Source organism: Canis lupus, chromosome 24, assembly GCF_011100685.1.
Source record: "Canis lupus familiaris isolate Mischka breed German Shepherd chromosome 24, alternate assembly UU_Cfam_GSD_1.0, whole genome shotgun sequence".
NCBI classification, from domain to species: Eukaryota; Metazoa; Chordata; class Mammalia; order Carnivora; family Canidae; genus Canis; species Canis lupus.
Window position 1 is genome coordinate 44,956,293 of NC_049245.1, and position 17,381 is coordinate 44,973,673.

Sequence of the window (17,381 nt, forward strand, 5' to 3'; positions counted from 1 at the left end):
TCCTGGTGACGCCCCAGAGGCCACCTGCCTGACGGTGTGGTGCAGCGAGTTAGGTCACCAGTGGAGCCCACCCGGGCTCGCTCCCCAGCACCGGGGCCACGGGGTGGTGGGTGCTGAGGGCTGAGGGGCCGGCAAGGTGCTCTCTGGCCACTGGGGGAGTCCTGTGGTGGCCTGGGGGCTGCCTCATGCGGAGATCTGTTTTCACTCCACGCAAGACTGCTGATGGCGTAGCTAACAACGCAGTCACTGAAAGGAGACCGGTGTCCACAAGCTGAAGGACAGAGACAACAGCCAGGGAGTCCCATGCAGCCTGGGTGAAGGGCCACTGCAGACCCAGCATCTCTGGGGTACGGTGGCACAGTTAGAGGAGGGACAGAGGCCTCCACCCTCCACCCCGGGCCAGCAGCCCTTCACTCCTGCCAGGAAGTAACTGGGAGACGCTTCTGGGCTCCTGCGCCCGGGGCTCACATGACGATTTTTGCAGGACACCCCCCCCTGCCGTGAGGGTGGATTTCTTTTTATTTTTTTAAAAAGACTGTATTTATTCATGAGACACACACATACACACACACACACAGACAGAGACAGAGAGACAGAGACACAGGCAGAGGGAGAAGCAGGCTCCATGCAGGGAGCCGGACATGGGACTCGATCCCTGGTCTCCAGGATCAGGCCCTGGGCTGAAGGCAGGTGCAAAACCACTGAGCCACTCAGGGATCCCCGAGGGTGGGTTTAAGTGGATGACACCAGAGGGCTTTGGGGCAAACGTGATGAGCCCTTACAGACAGGCGCAGGCATGCCCGTGGGTGGGGGGGTGGTGACCCTGGCACTGACATCTCGGCACTGACATCTCGGCTGTTCATGACAGAGTGTCGCCACACCTGAACGGGCTCGCGCCCTCACGTCGTGGGGTCATGACCTCCCGCCCAGCTGCCGGGGTTACCCCAGCCCCAAAAGGCGGTTCTGTGTGCCGGGGGCAGGGGGCATTGCTGCAGGCGGGGAGGGGATGAACCCCGTCACATTAACAGCTCAGTCTGGCTGGTCTGAAAGGCCCCTGGGATGGAGAAGCTGACACGGTGCCCTCGGGGTACCAGAGGTCATCGCCGTCACTGTCACCGGCCGTCCATACCCCAGACTGGAGCAGTTATTGGCTTTGGCAGGCGGTGGCAGGGCTGCGCTCCGTCCCCGGCGCCCTCACTGTCCCAGAATTCAGCACAGACTGTGGTTTTGAGTGTGTGTCCCCCGCGTTCTGGATGTGACTTTGCTCCCTGGGTTAAAGGTCAGGTGAGATGGCGAGGGCGGGGGGCCCCAGGGCAGGGGGTCCCTGGGGTGATGGGAAGGGCTCCTCCGTCCTGGAGGTTCGTGGGACAGGACGGGGTGGGGCGTGAGTCGCTTCCCCTGAGGAGGCCCAGGCTGTGCCTGCACCGGGCACCCGGTACCAGGTGGGCGCTCGTGGTGAGCCGCGGGGACCCTGGCCGAGCCGGTCCCCCATGTCGTTGTTGTCGTAGCCTGGCCGCGCACACGGCTCACTGAACTCGCCAGCCGGGTGCTGAGGGGCAACTGAGCAGCTCCCGATTATCCGCTGGCACCCCTGCCGTGCCCACGACACCCCGACGTGAGCCTCGCTCGGGCAGCAGGTTAGCAGCTGCACACCTGCCGCCCCTCCAGACCCCCTTGGACTCTTGGGGATCCGGTAGAGGATCCTTCATCTCCAGTCTGCCCGCTGGTCCTCTGGTTTACAGGCTCCCTATGCCCTTCACGGTCTTCGAGCTGTGTCACAGCCCTAATCAAATGTAGCCAACGATGGGGGTGTGGATTAATCCTGCCACGGAGAAGCAGGGGGCCGTCGGCTGGCGGAACCGCGGACCCCCCAAAAGCCAGCGCTCCTCCTCCGTGAGCGCATGGCTGGCGGCCTCTGGGCCGGCTGCTCCCGGGATTCTCCCTCGAACTGGTTTTAGCTCCTACTGGTTCCTCCATCACTTAGTGACCAGAGTTGAATCGCTGACACGGGTTTATTTATATTTGCATATGAAAGTCACGACCTTACCTTTTAGCAGAAATTACACTTCAGCAAAATCAATAAGGATAAAGGGTGGAATGGACTGGAAGGTTCATGGGAGCTGTTAGACAATTGAGACCAATGTAGCAGGAATTCTGTTCTGCTCAGCCCACAACCCTGGGCAGATGGGGGTCTTTCAGCCTCTATCTTTTTTTTTTTAAGATTTTATGTCTTTAGTTTATATAGAGAAGGATGAGTAGGAAGAGGTGCAGAGGGAGACAGAGAGAGAAGCCCAAGCAGACTCCACCCTGGGCATGGAGTCTGAGGTGGGGCTTGAACTCATGACCCTGAGATCATTTTATTATTTTTTTAAAGATTTTATGTATTTATTCATAAGAGACACAGTGAGAGAAGCAGAGACACAGGCAGGGGGAGAAGCAGGCTCCCTGCAGGGAGCCCGAGGCGGGACTCGATCCTGGCACGCCGGGATCACTTCCTGAGTCGAAGGCAGATGCTCATCCATGAGACACCCGGGTGCCCCTCAGCCTCTACCTTTAAAAATAATTTGATGAGAAAATTTGCAGACTCAATGTTGTGAAGCAGTTGCTAGAAGGAGTCAGATCTGGGTGTCACGAAATGTCTGCGGTCACGACAGGCTGGCGTTCCTGTGAGCATTTGGTTGTCACCTCGGGAAGGGACAGAGCTGGACTGGGCCTGGGGACACTGCCATTGGCTGGGTGGACACCCGGCCAACCGACGGCCTTGATACCAAGAGGGACAAGAGGCCCTCTTCCCTCCCCTGCCAAGGCCCTCCCCACTCAGACGCAGAAGATGAGTCCAAAGAGCCCAGGAGAGGGGGGACGCGGCCTTCCTTGCGTGGGCCCGACCCGGGCAAGTGGCAGGGCGGAGGGGTTGTGTGATCAAAGGGCTTCCGTGTTCCATGTCACCTCGGGGGAGAGAAAGCGGGCCCATCGGGAGGGAGACTCAACCAGGAAGCAAAATCAGATGTGCGGGAAAGACAGAGACAGACAGAGACGTGGGACACAATCCAAAGGCACAGAGACAAATGGAGAGAGTCTCCACGCGAGGCGGAGCATGAACCGGCCCCACACCCACACCCACACCCACACCGAGGCCGGCCTCACGGCTCCCCTGGGGGCTCCCTGGGCGTCCCCATCGGCACTGGAGGACCCTGGCCTCCGGGGTCCGTGCCTTCCCTGCAGCAGCACACGCCTGCCAGGAGGGCGGACTTGCCTTGGACTTCAGCCACTCGACGCCTGAGGCGACAGGTGCCCGCGAGCCCTCGGGCCTCACAGTCGGTGGCGCCTGAGCTGGGAACGGCGGCCGGGCCTCCTCTGACCCTCCCACCACTTCATCCGGGGACGATGACAGCTGCCAGCTAACATCACTCTATTCCTTACTCTCCCCCAGAAATGCTCAGGACACCCACGGTCACTCACTCCTTGCTTCTTACGGGGCTGGCGGGAAGTGTCCGGCGCGGGCATTCTGGGCATCTCCGCAACCACTTCATGCCGCGGACTATCGTGCTCTTTGCTCCAGGGAAAACAGCCTTCATTTTGTTAAATTTTTTATTTAAAATCAATTTAGTGAACGTACACTGTATTATTACTTTAGAATAGAATTCAGTGATTAATCAGTTGTATACGGCACCTGGTGCTCGTCACATCCTGTGCCCTCCTTAATGCCCGTCGCCCAGTTACCCCAGCCCCCCCACCCAGCATCCCCTCCAGCGACCCCTCTGTGTTTCCAAGAGGTAAGAGTCTCTCATGGTTTGCCTCCCTCTCTGATTTCTTCCCAGTTTTCCATACCTTCCCCTATGATCCCCTGCACTGTCATATATTCCACATATGAGTGAAATCATATAATAATGGTTTTTCTCTGGCTGATTTATTTCACTCCGCATCATACCCTCCAGCTCCATCCACGTTGATGTGAATAGTAAGTATGCGTCCTTTCCCATGGCCGAGGAATATTCCATTGTAGATATAGGGCACGTCTTCTTTATCCATTCGTCTGTCGATGGACATCTGAGCTCCTTCCACAGGTTGCCTATTATAGACATTGCTGCTGTGAACATTGGGGTGCAGGTGCCCCTCTGGATCACTACATCTGTATCTTTGGGGTAAATTCCTAGTAGTACAATTCCTGGGTCACAGGGTAGCTCCATTTTCAACTTTTGGAGGAACCTCCATACTGTTTTCCAGAGGCCGCACCAGCTTGCATTCCCACCAACAGGGCAAGAGGGCTCCCCTTTCTCCACATCCTCACCAGCATTTTGTTGTTTCCTGTCTTGTTATTTTAGCCATTCTCAGTGGCGTGAGGTGGGATCTCATGGTGGTTTTGATTTGTATTTCCCTGATGCCGAGTGATGTGGAGCATTGTTTCACGTGCTTGTTGGCCATGTGTAGGGCTTCTCTGGAGAAATGTCTGTTCATGTCTTCTGCCCATTTTCTTGACTGGATTCTTTTGCTTTTTGGGTGCCAAGTTTGATAAATTCTCTATAGATCTTGGATTCTAGCCCTTTATCTGATACATCATTTGCAAATATCTTCTCTCATTGTACAGGTTTCCTTTCAGTTGTGTTGGCGGTTTCCTTTGCTGTGCAGAAGATTTTTATTTTAATGAAGTCCCAATAGTTCATGTTTGCTTGTGTTTCTCTTGCCTTTGGAGACGTGTCCAGCAAGAAGTTGCTGCGGCCGAGGTCAAGAGGTTGCTGCCTGTGTTCTCCTCTAGGATTTTGATGGATTTCTGTCTCACAGTTAGGTCTTTCATTCATCTTGAGTCTATCTTTGTGTGTGGTGTGAGGAAATGGTCCAGCTTCATTCTTCTGCATCGGGCTGTCCAATTTCCCTGGCATCATTTGCTGAAGAGACTGTCCTTTTTCCATTGGATATTCTTTCCTGCTTTGTCGAAACTGAGTTGACCATAGAGTTGAGGGTCCATTTCTGGGGTCTCTATTCTGTTCCATCGATCTCTGCATCTGTTTTGACCACACTGTCTTGATGATCACAGCTTTGTAATAGAGCTTGACGTCCAACATTGTGATGCCTCCAGGTCTGGTTCTCTTTTTCAACATTACTCTGGCTATTTGGGATCTTTTCTGGTTCCATACAAATGTTAGGATCATTTGTGCCAGATCTGTGAAAAAGGTTGATGGTATTTGATAGGGATTCCACTGAGCATGTAGACTGCTTTGGGTAGCATAACATTTAAATACTTGTTCTTCCAATTCATGAGCATGGAATGTTTTTCCATTTTTTTTGTGTGTCTTCCTCAATTTCTTTCATGAGTGTTCTATAGTTTTCTGAGTACATATCCTTTACCTCTTTGGTTAGGTTTATTCTTAGGTACCTTGCGGTTTCTGGTGCAATTGTAAGTGGGAATGATTCCTTAATTTCTCTTTCTTCTATCTCATTGTTAGTGTATAGAAATGCCACTGATTTCTGTGCATTGATTTTATATGCTGCCGTGTTGCTGAATTCCTGTATGAGTTCTAGTAATTTTAGGGTGGAGTCTTTTGGGTTTTCTACATACAGTAGCATGTCATCTACGAAGAGTTTGACTTGACTTCTTTGCCAATTCGGATGCCTTTTATTTACTTTTGTTGCTGACTGATGAGGCGAGGACTTCCAGTACTATGTTGAGCAGCAGTGGTGAGAGTGGGCGTCCCTGTCATGTTCTTGACCTTAGTGGAAAAGCTCTCAGTTTTTGATGGAGACTGATATTTGCTGTGGGTTTTCTGTAGATGGCTTTTATGATAGTGACATGTGTTCCCACTATCCCTACACTGTGGAGAGTTTTAATCAAGATAGGATGTTGTACTTTGTCAAATGCTTTTTCTGCATCTATTGGGAGGATCACGTGGTTCTCGTCCTTTTTTTTTTCTTATTAATGTGATGCATCACATTGATTGATTTGTGATGTTGAACCATTCCTGCAGGTCAGGAATAAATCCCACTTGGTTGTGGTGAACAATCCTCTTAGTGGAATGTTGGATCCTATTAGCTAGCATCTTGGGGAGAATATGTTTGTCAGGGATGTTGGTCTGTAATTCTCCTTTTTGGTGGGGTCTTTGTCTGATTCTGGGATCAAGGTGATGCTGGACTCATAGAAGGAGTTTGGAAATTTTCCTTCCATTTCTATTTTTTGGAACAGTTTCAGAAGAATAGATATTAATTCTTCTTTAAATAGTTGGTAGAGGGACACCCGGGTGGCTCCGCGGTTGAGCATCTGCCTTCAGCTCAGGGTGTGATCCCGGGGTCCTGGGATCGAGTCCCACATTGGGTTCTCTGCAGGAGCCTGTTTCTCCCTCTGTGTATGCCTCTGCCTTTCTCTGTGTTTCTCATGAATAAATAAATAAAATCTTTAAAAAAATAATAAATGTTCGGTAGAATTCCCCTGGAAGCCATCTAGTCCTGGAATCTTGTTTGTTGAGAGATTTTTGGTGACTGCTTCAATTTCCTTGCTGGATATGGGTCTGTTCAGGTTCTCTGAAAATTTTTCCTGTTTCAGGTTTGGTAGTTTTTATGTTTGTAGGAATGTATCCATTTCTTCCAGATTGCCTAATTTGCTGGCATACACTTGCTCATAATATTCTCTTATAATGGTTCCTATTTCTTCAGTGTTGGTCATGATCTCTCTTCTTTCACTCATGATTTTATTAATTTGGGTCCTTTCTCTTTTCTTTTTGATAAGTCTGGGTAGGGGTTTAGCGATCTTTTAATTTCTTTTAAAGGGCCAGATCCTAGTTTCATCGATCTGTTCTGTTTTTTTTTTTTTTTTTTTTGGTTTCTATTTTATTTATTTCTGCTCTAATCTTCATTATTTCTTGTCTCCTGCTTGGTTTAGGCTTTATTTGCTGTTCTCTCTCCAGCTCCTTTAGGTGTAAGCTTAGCTTGTATAGTTGAGACTTTTCTAGTTTCTTGAGAAAGGCTTGCATTGCTATTTACTTCCTTCTAGGGACAGGCTTTGCTTCATCCTAAAGGATTTGAACTGTTGGGTTTTCATTTTCATTTGCTTCCATGTACTTTTTAATTCTTCTTTAATTTCCTAATTAACCCATTCGTTCTTTGGTAGGATGTTCTTTAACCTCCATGTATTTGTGGTCCTTCCAAGGTTTTCTTGTGGTTGACTTCAAGTTTTATAGCATCATGGTCTGAAAATATGCAGGGAATAGCCCCAGTCTTTTGGTACCAGCTGAGATCTGATTTGTGACCCAGCTTGTGATCTAATCTGGAGTTTGTTCCATATGCACAGAATACAAATGTGTATTCTGCTGCTGTAGGATGAAGCACTCTGAGGATATCTGTGAAGTCCATCTGGCCCAGTGTGTCATTCAATCTTGTTTCCTTGTCAATCTTCTGCTTCGATGATCTGTCCATTGCTGTCAGTGGGGGTGTTAACATCTCCCACCATTACCATATTATTATCGATGATTTCCTTTAATTTTATTATTAATTAGTTTATATAATAGGCTGCTCCCAGGTTAGGGGCATAAATATTTACCACTGTTAGATCTTTTTATCAGTTAGACCCTTTAAGTATAATATAGTGTTTTTCTTCATCTCTTATTACAGTCTTTGGTTTAAAATCTAATTAGTCTGATAAAAGAATGGCTACCCCAGCTTTCCTTTGATGTCCACTAGCATGATACATGGTTCTCCACCTCCTCACCTTCAAACTGGAGGTGTCTTTGGGTCTAAGATGAGTTTCTTGTTAGCAGCATATTGATGGGTCTTTTTAAATCCATTCTGATAACCTCTGTCTTTTGATTGGTGCATTCAGTCCATTTACATTCAGAGTAATTATTGAAAGATATGAACTTAGTGCCATTGTATTGCCTGTAAAGTCACTATTCATGTAGATCATCCCTGTTTCTTTCTGTCTTTGTGACTTTTGGACTCTTTCTCCACTAAGGATCCCCTTTAATATTTCTTGCGGGGCTGGTTTAGTGTTCACAAATCCCTTCAGTTTTTCTTTGTCCTGGGAACTCTTGATCTTTCCTTTCAATCTGAATGACAGCCTTGCTGGACAAAGTGTTCTTGGCTGCGTATTTTTCCCATTTAGTGTGTTGAATGTATCATGCCAGCCCTTTCTGGCCTGCCAGGTTTCTGTGGACAGGTCTGCTGCCAGCCATATGTGTCTACACTTGTGGGTTAAGGACATTTTATCTCAAGTTGCCTTCAGGATTTTCTCTCTATCTTTTAAATTTGCAAGTTTCACTATAAGATGTCAAAGTGTTAACCTATTTTTACTGATTTTGAGGGGGGTTCTCTCTGCCTCCTGGACTTGGATGTCTATTTCCTTCCCCAGATTATGGAAGTTCTCAGCTATGATTTGCTCAAAGAAACCTTCCACCCCCTCTCCCACTCTTCATCTTCTGGAACCCAAATTGTACAGATATTTCACTTTATGGAATCACTGTGTTCTCTAAATCTCCCTTTGTGACCTAATAGATTTCTTTCCCTCTTCTTTCCAGCTTCCTTATTTTCCATCATTTTATCTTCCATGTCACTGATTCTCTCTTCTGCTTCATTCATTATTATATTTTTAAAAGATTTTTAATTTTTTTATTCATGAGACACACACACACACACACACAGAGGCAGAGACACAGGCAGAGGGAGAAGCAGGCTCCATGCAGGGAGCCCGATGTGGGACTTGATCCTGGGACTCCAGGATCAGGCTCTGGGCTGAAGGTGTGCTAACCATTGAGCCACCCGGGCTGCCTTCATTATTATTTTTATAGCCTCCCCTTGGGACTACAGTCCCATGTCTACTGGGGGGCACGGTCCCAGAGCTGACAGCTGTCCCTGTTCCAAAGCCCGTTGTGCAGACCTCTACAGCAGAGGAGAGAGGAGAGGCCGGGGGCACCACACGGTCAAGGAACATGTGTTCAGCCAGGGAGAGCCCCAGGCAGACCTAGTTGTTTTACATTAACCTAAAGAGGGAGGGGGATCCCTGGGTGGCGCAGCGGTTTAGCACCTGCCTTTGGCCCAGGGCGCGATCCTGGAGACCCGGGATTGAATCCCACGTCGGGCTCCCAGTGCATGGAGCCTGCTTCTCCCTCTGCCTGTGTCTCTGCCTCTCTCTCTCTCTCTCTCTCTCTGTGTGTGTGTGACTATCATTTAAAAAAAAAAAAAAAAAAAAAAAAGATTTAACCTAAAGAAGGAGGGTGCGAAACTCATGTGCTTTGCAGCTGAGACCAGACCTTGCTTCCTTGCCTCAGCTGCAGACCTTTCCCCTTCAAGGAGGGTATCTCGCTCCTTCCTGAGCTGAGGGTCTCCCCCAGAAATGTTGGGATTCCATTGCCACCTTCTTATAGCCACTAGAGGGACACCTAATCAGTGCTGTGACCTACATTCTCCATCAAAAGAAGCAGATTTTTTTTTTTTTAAGATTTGTTTATTTGAGAGAGAGGGAGAGATCATGCAAGATCAGGGTGGAGGGGCAGAGGGGGAGAGAGAATCCCAAGCAGACTTGCTGCTGAGTGTGGAACCTGACTTGGGGCTCAGTCTCATGCCCCTGAGATCATGACCTGAGCCGAAACCAAGAGTTCAAACACTCAACCCACTGAGTCCCACCGAGGTGCCCCAAAGCAAATTGTTGTTGAGAAGGACCAAGGTTCCCAATTCTAGGGCCATGGCACCAAGAGTGAGTGTGAGACCATCCTTGCCACCATCACTGGCCTCTGAGGGAGAATCATCTGCCATCAGGACTTACTCCTCCACTGTCATCTCTTATGACTGAGGCCACCACAGAGGCCTGCAGGCCTGGCCAGGGGAGATGCAGAGGATGCTCCCTAAACTGTACATGTTTCTGGCCATGGGGGGCTGGGTTCTGGGGCCCCAACTCCTCATGGTGCCGCAGAGATCCTACCTGGAGTGCACCTGTCCCCTAGCAGCTGGAGGGGCCTCGCTGCTGCCCAGGCCTCCCTGCAGACGCTGGGAATTGCTGTTGACCCTGCTCTGAGCCTAGAGGCAGGGGTGTCCCAGGGAGTGAGGGCTCCCTGAACAGATCTTTGACCAGGGGCATGTAGGAGGCCGCAGCAAGTCCTTTTCTTTCCCACCTACAGAGGGCCCATCCTGAGGGTGTCCCTTAAACAAAGGGTGGCCCCGCATCACTGATTGCCTAGGACAGTCCCAGGTAGCCCTGTTGCCTCACTGTCTTGGGACAGCACCTCCTTTCATTCTTGCGAGTGCCCAGTTTACAGGGTAAATACCTGCTATCCTTCCTTATTCAGGCTTTGGGGTGATACAACAATGCATGTGATGAGGGGTGGCCGCCCTGCAACTTCCCCCACTTCAGCTCTGGGGCTGCCCTCTCTCAGCTCAGCTCAGGAGTGGGGAGGAGGCAGGAGCCTTCCAGATGTTAGGAGGGGGAGGACAGTGTGCTCAGCTGAGCCTCTGAGAAGAGCAGGCTGTTCCTAGGAGGATGCCCAGGGGCTGCAGAGGCACAGAACCCCACAAGGGGGGGTGGAGGGTTTTCTAAGGAAGGGATGTTGGGGGGGGGGAGGTAAGAAGAAACAGGTCCTAGGGAGGGCTGGGGGCACTCCAGATGCGTGTGCAGGGGCCTGGGATAGAAATTGCTGGATTCCAAGTTTGGAGAGAAGCCTGGAAGGAGTGTCCCCAGCTTGCAGCTCACCCTAAGTCCTGGCCTGGGGTATCTTCCTATCAGGGGTAAAGAAGGAGGAATCAGAGGAGAGGAAAGAAGCTGGGGGATTCCTGCCCTCGGGGGCAGGGCAGGGTGTGGAGAAGGAGCCCCCAGACCACACCAGCTGCAGAGCAAGGGAGTGCGGGGGTGGGGAGAGGCTGGAACAGAGATGGAGAGACAGAGGCAAGAGGCAAGAGCCCGAGAGCCAGCCCACGGAGACCCAGGGGGAGCAGGGAAGGGAAGGGACACAGAGGAAAGATGAACAGACACACGAAGGAGAGACGGGAGGGAGCACAGATGGACGGACGGACAGAGGCATGCATGGATGGGTGAGCTCCGATGGGTGTCCTCCTCTTGCTGGTTCAGCTCCAGAGGCCTGGCTGTTCTCATAGTCGGTTCCCAAGGGACCCCCTCCCCCTGCCTGCTCCCCCCAGCAAGGGAAGATGCGGAGCCTGGTCCCAGTCCTAACACAGTGGCCTCCTGGACTCTGTTCTTTTTTTTGTTTTGTTTTTTTTTGTTTTGTTGGACTCTGTTCTTGATGTAAAACAGGTTTGCTTTCCCAACTGCCAGGGGTGTGGAGTCCGGGGGTGGGGGTGGTGGTTAAAAGATGACTTTTAAAAAATTTTTTTAAATTTTTAAAAAATATTTTATTTATTTATTCATAAAGACACACAGAGAGAGAGAGAGAGAGAGAGAGAGAGAGAGGCAGAGACACAGGCAGAGGGAGAAGCAGGCTCCATGCAGGGAGCCCGATGTGGGACTTGATCCAGGGTCCCCAGGATCAACCCCGGGCTGCAACACCGCTGCGCCACTGGGGCTGCCCAATGACTTTTTTTTTTTAAAAGATTTTATTTATTTATTCATGAGAGACACACATGAGAGAGACACACAGAGAGAGGCAGAGATGCAGGCAGAGGGAGAAGCAGGCTCCCTGCCAGAGCCCAATGCAGGACTCGATCCCAGGACCCTGGGGTCACACTCTGAGCCGAAGGCAGATGCTCAACCGCTGAGCCACGCAAGCGTCCCTAACTGATAACTTCTGAACAATCTGGCAGGTGGTAGGCACCCACCCCGGTGGCTGCATGGAGAACTGGGTTTCTCACTGAGATGTAGTTGACACATCCTAACTTCACCATTGGAAAGTGTACAATTCTGCCGTTTTTAGTATATTCACAAGGTTGTAGAACCATCACCACCATCCAATTCCAGAACTTTTTAAATCACTGTATAAGGAAACCTCATACCCATTAGTGCCCCCCCCACCCCGACGACTGCTAACCTGCCTCCTGTTCCTCTTCCGCCCCGTTCTTTCTAAATGGAACCACACACTGGCTGGCACTGCGTGAGCACACTGCTGCCAAGCTCACCGCGCACTGTGGGGCAGGATGCCCTTCCCGCTTGCTGTCGAGTAGTGGTCCGCGTACAGAGGTGTTACATTTTACTTATCCACCCATCAGTCGATGGATATGTGGGTTGTTTCCACTTTTTGGCTATTGCGAGTTGCAATGCTGCCGGGAAGAGCCATTGCCAGTTTTTGGTGACACACGTTTCCAGCTCCCGTGGGCAGGCGCCCGTGCTCAGCTTTTTGAGGGCTTGAGGCCTTGCTTTCCAAGGTGGCGGCACCGTTTTGCACTACGAGGACTTGTTCACTATTGATCTATATCCCCACAATGCTTTGCAAAGGTTTTGAAGAGGCTCACGCTCATCCCTAAAACAGCAGAAAATGGAGGAGGGCGGCAATGTTGATTGTGCATGGATGTGTGTTGGCTAGGATGGCAGGTTGGGTGAATTTTAGAAAACAAGGGGATGGGCTGTCTGCATGCCGCGTTTGTGGAATATTTTCATCGTACCCCCAAACATCAGCTACTCCATCCCTGCCAGTACCTGCAGCCCCCCAGCACCTGCAGCCCCTCAGCACCTGCAGATCCCCTGAGCACCTGCAGACCCCCAGCACCTGCAGTCCCCCTGAGTATCTGCAGATACCCTGAGCACCTGCAGACACCTTGGCATGTGCATCCCTGTGGCATGTGCAGCCCCATGGCATGTGCAGGCCCCCAGCACCTGAAGCCCCCAGCATCTGCAGCTCCCCCAGCACCTGCAGCCCCCGAGAACCTACAGACCCCAGCACCTGCACCCCCTGAGCACCTGCAGAACCCCCTGGCAAGTGCAGCCCCCATCACCTGCAGCCCCCCAGCACCTGCAGCCCCCTGAGCATCTGCAGCCCCCCAGCACCTGAAGCCCCCAGCACCTGCAGCTCCCCCAGCACCTGCAGACCCCCAGAACCTACAGACCCCAGCACCTGCACCCCCTGAGAACCTGCAGACCCCCTGGCAAGTGCAGCCCCCTGAGCACCTGCAGCCCCCCAGCACCTGCACCCCACTCCCCACCTTGGGGAACCTTGGACCAGCGCTTCTGCATCCATCCTAGTGGCCACTAGAGGGCACCCAGACCGCTCCCCGAGTCGCACATTCCTGGAAATCCTTGGTTTCTGAGTTTCTTTCTCTCCAACGCTGCCAGCTCCAACGCTGATCCTTACTGCTCACCCCAAAACTTCCCCGGGGGACAGTGACAGACTCAGGCTCTTCACCTAAATCAGCTCGTGGACAGACGAGAGGGCAGGTGAGAATATGATCGCTGGAGGCAAAGCCCTCCCCAGAGCCGTCTGGCCTGGGCCACTCCAGAGACCTTGAACCTGTGTCCACCCCCAGAAGATGCTGAGAAGCAGGGCATGAGGGGTCCCCGGGGGGAGGGCAGGGGGCCAGCACACGGCCACAGTAGGTGCCCCAGAAATGGCAGCCGCTGCTGTCTGCATATCTGCGTTTGACTCAAACAGGGCGTGGGGCAGGATAGGGTCATTCACGAAATTCAGCAGCAGAAGAGACGTGAGTTTGAGAAGGGCCTCGGGGTTCCCGGCGACCCCAGAGACAAGATGGTAGAGAGAGGGGGCAGCGGGGGGGGTTCAAGCCGTTAAATGTCCGAATCTTGATTTTAGCCCAGGTTGTCTTCTTCTTCTTCTTCTCCTTCTTCTTCTTCTTCTTCTTCTTTCTTCTTCTTCTTTCTTCTTCTTCTTCTTCTTCTTCTTCTTCTTCTTCTTCTTCTTCTTCTTCTTCTTCTTCTTCTTCTTCTTCTTCTTCTTCTCTTCTTCTTCTTCTTCTTCTTCTTCTTCTTCTTCTTCTTCTTCTTCTTCTTCTTCTTCTTCTTCTCCTCCTTGTAAGATTTTATTTATTTAACAGAGAGAGAGAGAGAAAGAGTGAGAGAGAGAGAGAGAATAATATTCAGGGAGAGAGGCAGGCAGAGGGAAGGGAGAGAAGCAGACTCCCCACTGAGCAGAGAACCCAATGTGGGGCTAGATCCCAGGATCCCGGGATCATGACCTGAGCCAAAGCTCAACTGACTGAGCCACCCGGGTGCCCTCAGCCTGGGGCTTGTTCTCAGAGTCGTGAGTTCAAGTCAAGCATTGGTCTCTACGTTGGGCATGGAGCCTACAGAAAGAAAGAAGGAAGGAAGGAAAGAAAGAAAGAAAGAAAGAAAGAAAGAAAGAAAGAAAGAAAGAAAGAAAGAAAGAAAAAGAAAGAAAGAAAGAAAGAAAGAAAGAAAGAAAGAAAGAAAAAGAAAGAAAGAAGCAGGGGTATAAAATGGGCCCCGGGACAAGCGGGAGACGGGGACGGTTGTTGCAGAGTCATCTCCAGGTGGGTCACAGCGCTGGGCCCCTCGCCGGGTGCAGCTCCAGGACGGTCACGGGGCTGATTACCCACTCCCCCGGCGTGGGCTCCGCTGGACCACTTGGAGGGAAACTTTATGTGTGTGCACAGAATGAATTTTTAGAATAAAAAAAGATTTAAAGGAACTTCATCATTTCAGTCCCAGACCACTGCAGGGCACACACTGATTCTCTTCTCACTTGAATTTGGATGTTGAGAGTCTCTGTCTTTTGCTTTTGGGGTAACACCGATTCCCAGTGGCCAAGAGAGAAACACACTTGCGCACATAGCGGCTCAGTGTACTTTCTCCAGATTCCATCTTCTTCTTCAGCCGAGCCACACGAAGTGACTGGTGCTGTTTGAAAGGACGGTGCTTTTCTCTTTAAGAAAAAAACTATTGAAAAAAAAAAAGAGAAAAAACTATTGAGGTAAAATCCATGTAACATAAAAGTAATTTTATTTCTGTTTTAGAGCAGACGTCACTCAAAATTCATCCTAAAAGAGCAACTGTCACTAAAATTCCTTTGTATTTTCTTTTCTTTCAGTTTTATTGAGATACAATCGACATACAGCACCATGTAAGTTTAAAGTGCAGAGGGCAATGGCTTGATGTACATATATATTGTGAAATGATCACCACCATAAGTTTATTAGCATCCATCATTTCAGAAAGAAAGAAGGAAAGAAATAAAGAAGATAAAGAAAAAAAGAAAATGCTTTTTGCCTTGTGACAAGAACTTTTAGGATCTATTCTCTCAACAACCATCAACCATGCCATGCAGCAGTTAGCCACACTCCTCATGCTGGTGCATCCCATGATCACATATCGGGGACTTATTATCTTAGGGCTGGACGTTCAAACCTTTTGACCACCTTCCTCCAACCCACCCCACTCCCCACTCCCCACCTCTGGTAATCACAGATTTGATCTCTGTTTCTATGCGTTTTGTGTTTTTGTTTTTTAGACTCCACATGTAAGTGAGATCACACAGTATTTGTCCTTCTCTGACTTATTTCACTTCGCACAATGCCCCCAAGGTCCATCGATGTTGTCACAAATGGCAGGATTTCCTTCTTTTTCATGGCTGAAGAGTATTCCACTCCATATCCCCCACATTTTCTTTATCCACCCATCTGTTGATGGGCATTCAGGTGTCCACTCTCACCTCTCCTATTTAACATGACGCCGGCGCTCCTTGCCAGAGCAATCAAGCAAGAAAAAAAAAAGCATCAGATTTTGAAAGGAAAATGTACAATTATCTCTGTTTGCAGATGACATGATTCTATATGTAGAAAATCCTAAAGACTCCACCGAAAATTGTTAGATCTAATCAACTAACTCAGTAGAGGTGCAAATACAAAATTCACCATTTTATTTATTTATTTATTTAAAATTTTTATTTATTTATGATAGTCACAGAGAGAGAGAGAGAGAGGCAGAGACACAGGCAGAGGGAGAAGCAGGCTCCATGCAGGGAGCCCGACGTGGGATTCGATCCCGGGTCTCCAGGATCACGCCCTGGGCCAAAGGCAGGCGCCAAACCGCTGCGCCACCCAGGGATCCCAAAACTTACCATTTTAAACATGCAGTTTAGTGAATTAAATATATTCATAATGTTGGACTGTCAACTGCACCTCCAGAACTTTTCATCTTCCTAAACTGAACCTGTCCCCATGAAACACTAACTCTCTGTTTCCCCTTCACCAGACCCTGGCACCTGCCCTTCCACCTTTGTCTCTGTGAGTCCGACACCTCTAGGGGCCTCATATAGAATGGAATCAGGGAGGTCTGGGGGCCTCCAACTCTTGGTTTCAGCTCAGGTCATGATCCCAGGGCGGAGGGGCTGAGGGATCAAGCTCTGCATCAGGCTCTGTGCTAAGCATGGAGTTTGCTTGAGATTCTCTGTCTCCCTCTCCCTCGCCCCCCCCCCCACATAAAGAAATAAATCTAAAATTAAAAAAATGAATCATACAGTATTTGCAGGGCTGGTGTTTTTTGTCTTTGTTGTGCTGTTGTAGCTTATGTCACATCATACCCTCAAGGTTCGTCCATGTTCTGGCAAGTTCAAAGTTGCCTTCCTTTTTAAGATTGGAAATTTTCCATCGTATGTGTATGGATAAACCACATTTGCTTATCCACTCGTCTGTTGATGAACATTTGGTTGCTTCCACGTTTTAGCTAATGTGAATAATGCTGCTATGAACATAGGTGTATGGGTATCTTTGAGACCCTGCTTTCAATTCTTTTCTACATATATCCAGAAGTGGAATTGCTTCTGGATCACAGGGTAATTGTGTTTTTGAGATTCTTGAGGAACCTGCACACTGTTTCCTGCAGCAGTACCATTTTATACTTTATACTCTACATTTACATTTTACATTGTACATTCCCACCAACAGTGCACAAGGGTTCCGTTTTCTCCACATCTTTACCAAGATTTGTTACTGTTTTATTTTTTGTATTTTTAAAATGCAGTGGGTGTGAGGTCATATCCCACTGTGGTTTTGGTTTGCATTTCCCTAATGACGAGTGATGTCAAGCATCTTTCCACGTGCTATGGGCCATTTGTATGTCTTCTTTGGAGAAATGTCTGTTCAAGTCCTTTGCCTATTTTTGAATTGGGTTGTTTGTTCTTCTATTGTTGGGTTTTAGGAGTTCTCCAGATATTCTGGATATGAGTATGATTTGCAAATATTTTCTCCAAATCTGTGGGTTGCCCACTGAACAGTCTTGATTTATGATTATGCTATCGTGTCTGTGTCTTATTTTTTCTTTCCCACCATGGCTCGGGTGGAAAGGAAATATCAGGGAGGGTGTGACTGAAAATTCAGGCACAGCTGGAAACAGGTACTCGGACAATGCTGGTGGTCCCGGTATACCTTTGTCCCTGGGATATTCTCCCTTCCATGTTGTTGGAAACCTGAAATATGTGATGACTTCCAGAATCCCAGAGCGTCCTCTTTAGGACCAGTGGATTAAAAGGGCTTCTGTCTCCTAGTCCAGTGAA

General features: G+C 49.5%; 1 long non-coding RNA gene across 4 annotated transcripts in view; it reads left to right on the forward strand.

The window, feature by feature from the left end:
* Positions 1-15,311, forward strand: part of LOC111092198 — a 59,660-nt gene extending 44,349 nt beyond the window's left edge. For 3 of the 4 annotated variants that reach the window (XR_005378081.1, XR_005378079.1, XR_005378078.1), the window contains one exon: positions 14,919-15,311. This is a non-coding gene — a long non-coding RNA (uncharacterized LOC111092198). Of the gene's footprint in view, positions 1-13,189; positions 13,292-14,918 lie in introns of all 4 variants that reach the window. The other variant, XR_005378080.1, reaches the window with a different exon arrangement.
* Positions 15,312-17,381: the final 2,070 nt, after the last annotated feature.